The sequence below is a fragment of the Pongo abelii genome, chromosome 3, assembly GCF_028885655.2.
Source record: "Pongo abelii isolate AG06213 chromosome 3, NHGRI_mPonAbe1-v2.0_pri, whole genome shotgun sequence".
Lineage (NCBI taxonomy): Eukaryota > Metazoa > Chordata > Mammalia > Primates > Hominidae > Pongo > Pongo abelii.
The window spans coordinates 156,805,625-156,812,432 of record NC_071988.2 but is presented as its reverse complement, the minus strand read 5'-3'; the positions used below and the strand labels follow the sequence as shown (position 1 = coordinate 156,812,432).

At 34.2% G+C, this 6,808-nt stretch overlaps 1 pseudogene; it reads right to left on the bottom strand.

Moving 5' to 3' along the window:
• Positions 1 to 4,786: 4,786 nt before the first annotated feature.
• Positions 4,787 to 6,388, bottom strand: LOC100442145 (elongation factor 1-alpha 1-like; annotated as a pseudogene).
• Positions 6,389 to 6,808: the final 420 nt, after the last annotated feature.

Below are 6,808 nucleotides of genomic sequence, written 5' to 3'. Positions count from 1 at the left end.
AAATTTATTCAATCTCTCTGTTTGGTATGATGAGAAATATTCCCCAACTTCACTTAAATTGCAGCACTATCAGCCAAACCAAAGTACATCTCATGGCACAGAATAATATACCAAGGAAAAGGTATCCACTGTCTGTTTCTCACTTCATTAGCTCTGTAACAGGCACATCTATGTCTGAAAGAGGTGAAAACGCTATGAAATTCCCCTTTAAAATCAGAGCTGTTGAAGATGGTTGTGTGCTCATATTTTTATATAAATCATAGCATTCTTTAATAAAATATTCATTATATTCAGACAGATCTGGATGACAATAGAACATCGTGTTTATGTTCATATAAGTGTGCATGCACACATAAGATTTTGATGTAGGCATATTAGAGTGGGACCGTAAGGGGTCTCAGGTGTGAGTTCACACTAAACATGTCAAGCTTATTGACATGTCAGTGCTACTTATTAGCTCATGGTGGAGCTGGACTAGAGTAGACCTTGACTCCTGATAAGGCCAGTGCCCTGCAATTCAGTAAAAACAACTAAAAAATGTAATAATCAAGAACTTCCATAGGACTATGGTTTATATTATGCCAGGGAGATTTTTAACATCCTCCATATCTAATTAAATATATCAAAGAAAATTTCATATTCAAAAGCATATAGTATGGAAAATATGCCTGTCTTAGTCGTCATTTGTTTGTTTATTCTGGTTGCCATTTCAATATCATAATCAATTTACTTTAAATAACATGTGAGGTATCAAAATTATAATTAAAACAGTATCTTTTAATTTGTTTTAGTATAACTTTATTTTAAACTGTTTTATTTAAACTTGAGATTCTAACTTTTTAGAAGTATCTATAAATATTTTCGCTTTAGGGGCCCATGTTAATAAATATGTGCCATTATAAGTAAGGAAATTTAAATATTATGAGGTTCTCCTCATTATAAATAAACAGATCAATTGATTTTCTGTAAGTTATAAAACCTTTTAATTGCACTACTTTGTTGTATATTGCTCAGACTTTATTGTTACCAATTCATGGTGAAAATTATATTAAATGTTTTTGAGAACATTAGAAAAAAACAAAGCTTCAAAAATTGCTTCTCCTGAAAAAACAAGGTAGTATAGTTGTATTCAAAATCAGATGGCTATATTACAGGATAAAATTCTCATTTTCCTGTAACTTATAGTCTTCTGTTTACTGGTTGTCTGACTCTCCAATTATGGGAATTTATTAATCACAAATCAAATGAAGGCATTCATTTCATTTTCTGCTGTCTTTTTCTCTCTCCAGTTGCCGAGTCCAGACACAGATGGAGAGCAGTCAGCGGCTCTAGCCAGGATGACTGACTGTAACTGTATCTGAACTGGTTGTAGTGCTCAGCAGAGAGTACGTATTTCTACAAACTTTTTGAAATATTAATACACAAATTGTACTGAGGTTTTTGATAGCAGAAGACTGGCTGCTCTGTGGTTTTCTGATTAGGGTTCTATTGGTGATTCCGAGAAGTCAGTGGCGCCTAAATGGATTAAGTCTAATGAGGTTTTGAAAGCTGATAGCATAATTTAACATGACTTTCAATCTCAGAGCCTCAGACCTGGCTGACCCCAGCAAATTACAATGTTTGTTAATGCTCTGGTATAGACATCTTCTATTCAACCCAAACCAGATATATTAAGTGAAACAATCGAGTGGTGCTTCTCTTAAGAAATGTTGTTCCTGGCTACATTTTGACACATCTTCAGATCAAAAATTTTTTATGGTATCTGATACTCCCAGTTTTTTAGAAGATGTCTTCAGTACACACACACACACACACACACACACACACACACACACACACACAGACACATACAGGGTTGGCTGAGTTCTTGTTGAGAAAATATAATAACCTTAAAATTTTTATCATTGAAATTGCCCACAATACTTTTCTCATGGAAAGTCTAAAATCAATTTTAAAAGTTGCAAGCAAAAGGAAAAAGCCAAGCCACAAACTTCCTGTGGTAAAACAGAAAAACAAACCTAACAAATGAACAAATAAAAACATTTCAAAGAGAATATTTGCATATGCTGTAAAACTAACATGAGAAGAAAGGCTGTGATTGTAAAATTATTTAAATACATTTTTTAGAGAATCAATATTAATTTAATAATGATAGTGATAGGCTACTGGCGGTTTAGAAGTGAACTTTTTCACATGTATTAAATATTAAGGTTTAATATTATATATTTCTTAAGGTAGAAATTATACGAACTACAGTTCACAAACAAATATTTACTTTTAATATCAGTAATTTTTTTTTAGCTTAAGGTGGTTCTTTATAAATACAGCACCATTGCAGCTTTCCAAATTATGAGAATCCAGATGAAAGCTTAGAAGCTTTGGAAACTTCACTGGAAGCTAATGTTACTCAACCTTTATACCTGTGGGTTTTCCTCAACTATATGAAAAGCATTTTCACCTGATTTTCAATTAATATTTTTAAAAACAAATTATGTTTAAAATTCTTGACTACTTATATCATGAAACTCTTATAATTGATTTCACTTGAATCAGAATTAGCAGTAGTTTTTAACCTACTAAGTCTTTTTTTGAACAAGCTAATGGTGTGAATGTTACGAAGCAAATGTTTAATTATTTAAAGCAAATCGTTCTTCATTTAAATGTTTGCAATTTGATGTATTTCAAAAGGTATATTTCTCCAATTTACCGAAATTAAGGCTTATTTCAAATTTTAATTTTTAAATAATTTTAACTTTACACATTTTAAGCAATTAAAGCATCCTTATGAAAATATTCAGTTTTCTATGAAGAATATTTTATTCAAAATAAGTTTAGAAAACTAAAAATAAATCTTAGAAAAAGAAAAAGATAACTTTATTTTAAAATCTCTATGATTTTAAAAACTAAACATAGTTATATTTATTATATTTCCAATATTATAAAGCAAATAATGAATTAATGTATTTTACATCTAATGACTTTGTGTTTAATTAGAAATTATTTCATTGTATTTTTAAATTTGGGGTGGGGTGGTTGTTCATAGATCTCCAAAAGTACAAAGCTCACCTTATACTAAACAAGAAATGTAAAAAAAAGGCCAGGCACGGTGGCTCACGCCTGTAATCCCAGCAGTTTGGGAGGCTGAAGCAGGAGGATCACGAGGTTAGGAGATGGAGACCATCCTGGCTAACACAGTGAAACCCCGTCTCTACTAAAAATACAAAAAAGAAATTAGCTGGGCGTGGTGGTGGGCACCTGTAGTCCCAGCTACTTAGGAGGCTGAGACAGGAGGAACAAAGACATATCAAATGTTATGTTTTTAAAATATCTGCTATACATCAATCATTCTAAATATTTACACAGGTATTTCAACAATCTAGCTAATAGTCTAAGTTTTAATTTTTCTCTTTTAGAATTTACTTGCATTCCGATTATAATGCATATAGGTCCAATATTTAAAATTATTATGGCATTTTTTGATTTTACCAGAAAGCTTTTACTAAGCTCTGTCACCTTTATTTGATTGCTTCTTAAGAAAAGCAAAAATGTCTAAATTGTTCTTTAATTTAAAAAAATAGGATTTTTAAATAAATACTGTTTTATTAGAAGAGGGATTATCAGTTTAAATGAGGAACATATATGTGATTGAAGTAGTCATTTTAATTTTAATTTTACAAACACTACTACTTATAATATTAAACAGGCACACTATTCCTATGTTTAACTATTCTGCATTTGGTATAAAAGTCCGTATGACTCACATTAATAAAAAATAATTCCAGTAATTAATTTTACAAGAAACTTAATATTTTCTAAAATAAATATGTCCTTGTTTGTTAAAATTTAAAATTAGAGTAGCTTTTATCTTACTTTTGACTATGTTTAGAAAATGTTTGAGGAAATCATATTATATTCTTGAAAATTTTTATATCTAGTTACCTTTCCATTTCCTGGGCTTTTACTTAATTGTGTTTCATAGATTTCATGTATTATTGTTTAAATATTTATTTACTCATTCATTTCCTATAAGCAATGTCGAATAGAAGAAAAGACTTAAATTGAACAGGTTTGTCCAGGGGAGGGTTGGTCTGGAGGAGTGGAAAATCTTTTGAATCTATACTACTGCTTAGATCATTAACCAACATCTCAGTAGAACACTTTTCAGAAAGAAAGGGAGACGGATGCAGTTGTCTTTCCTCTCCATTTATTTTTTATGGTTATTTATTCACAGATGATGCGGGGTAGACTGTGTGCAGAGATAAAGCATGGGTAATTTACGGGCAAATGTAAGCCTCGATTGGCTAGGATATTCAAAGTGCTCTAAGGAATTAAGAGGAAAGTAGGTCATTTGAATCATAAATATTTTAAACATTTACTTCATAAATGAAGCTAATACATACTTCTTCTAAAAACACAGAAAAAAATTGTTTCAAATAGGATAAGGAAGAAAGTTAAACAAAACAGAATTATTAAACCATGACAGTTTCCACACCTCTATGAATTTCAGTAGGTGGTCCACTTCTGACAGTGTACAAACCAGCAGGAGAGTTTACTAATGAAAGACAAGATACATGTGTTGACACAGCATTAAATGATTGGTTTGTCACTCCCCCAGGATGTGAATTGTGGATTCTATTCTGTAGTAGCACAAACTAACTGCTTTTATCATCTTGGTTTTGTTTGTTTGTTTGTTTGTTTGTTTTTCTCATTAAACTTTTTTAATGGGTCTCAAAATTCTGTCACAAATTTTTCGTCAAGTTGTTTCCACTAAAAAGTGCTAATTTAAAAAACTAATAACTTAAAACTGCCACACACAAAAAAGAAAATCAAAGTGGTCCACAAAACATTCTCCTTTCCTTCTGAAGGTTTTTGTGATGCATTGTTATCATTAACCAGTCTTTTACTACTAAACTTACGTGGCCAATTGAAACACACACTTCTGAGACCGTTCTTCCACCACTGATTAAGACTAGGTGGCAGGTATTAGGGATAATATTCATTTGGCCTTCTGAGCTTTCTGAGCAGACTTGGTGGCCTTGCCTGCTCCAGCAGCCTTCTTGTCCACTGCTTTGATGACACCCAGGACAACTGTCTGTCTCATATCATGAACAGCAAAGCGATGCAGAGGTGGATAGTCTGAGAAGCTCTCAACACACATGGGCTTGCCCGGAACCACATCAATGATGCCAGCATCACCAGACTTCAAGAATTTAGGGCCATCTTCCAGCTTTTTACCAAAACGGCAATCAATCTTTTCCTTCAGCTCAGCAAACTGGCATGCAATGTGAGCCGTGTGGCAATCCAGTACAGGCGCATAGCCAGAGCTGATTGGCCTGAATGGTTCAGAATAATCACTTGAGCAGTGAAGCCAGCTGCTTCCATTGGTGGGTCATTTTTGCTGTCACCAGCAACGTTGCCATGATGAACCTCCTTGACAGACACATTATTGACATTGAAGCCCACATTGTCCCCAGGAAGAGCTTCACTCAAAGCTTCATGGTGCATTTTGACAGATTTTACTTCAGTTGTAATGTTGACTGGAGCAAAGGTGGCCACCATACCAGGTTTGAAAACACCAGTCTCCACTCAGCCTACAGGAACAGCACCAATACCACCAATTTTGTAGACATCCTGAAGAGTCAGGCACATGGGCTTGTCAGTTGGACGAATTAGTGATAGGATGCAGTCCAGAGCCTCAAGCAGTGTGGTTCCACTGGTATTGCCATCCTTACAGGTGACTTTCCATCCCTTGAACCAAGACATGTTAGCACTTGGCTCCAGCACGTTGTCAACATTCCAACCAGAAATTGGCACAAATGCTACTGTGTCAGGGTTGTAGCCGATTTCTTAATGTAAGTGCTGAGTTCCTTAATGATTCCCTGATATCTCTTCTGGCTGTAGAGTGGCTCAGTGGAATCCATTTTGTTAACACAAACAATTAGTTGTTTCACACCCAGTGTGTAAGCCAGAAGGGCATGCTCTCGGGTCTGCCCATTTTTGAAGTTACCAGCTTCAAATTCACCAACACCAGCAGCAACATTCAGGACATTACAGTCAGCCTGAGATATCCCTGTAATCAGGTTTTTGATGAAGTCTCTGTGTCCTGGGGTATCAATGATAGCCACGTAGTACTTGCTGGTCTCAAATTTCTACAAGAAGATATCAATAGTGATACCACATTTATGCTCAGCTTTCAGTTTACCCAAGACCCAGGCATACTTGAAGGAGCCTTTCCCATCTCAGCAGGCTCCTTCTCAAATTTTTCAATGGTTCTTTTGTCGATGCCACTACATTTGTAGATCAGATGGCCAGTAGTGGTGGACCTGCCTGAATCTACGTGTCCAATGATGACAATGTTGATATGAGTTTTTTCCTTTCCCATTTTGGCTTTTAGGTGTAGTTTTCATGATGCCTGTGTTCTGGCAGCAAACCCATTGTGAAAAAACTATCAACTTGTTTTTTTTAACTTTAACTTCTCACACAAATTAACAGCTTTCTGTTTGCCATTTGCATGTTTATTTCATGCCATGCTTGGTTAGAATTAAAATTACCTCACTAGTTATGCACTTCAAAATTTAGTACTTCTTCAAAGACCTGCAGGATGACTTAATGAGTATGGAATGCAATTCTCTTCTTTAAATCAAATTAAATGTAAGTTTTTTATGTTCAATACTGCAAGGGTACATTGTGTATGCAATAAATTGAGAATAACTCAATATAAAGAGATGATTTTATGTCTTCCATGTCTAAAATATATGCAATAAGATTGGCTAGCTATGGATTTTTACTCCTGGTTTATAGCCACAGG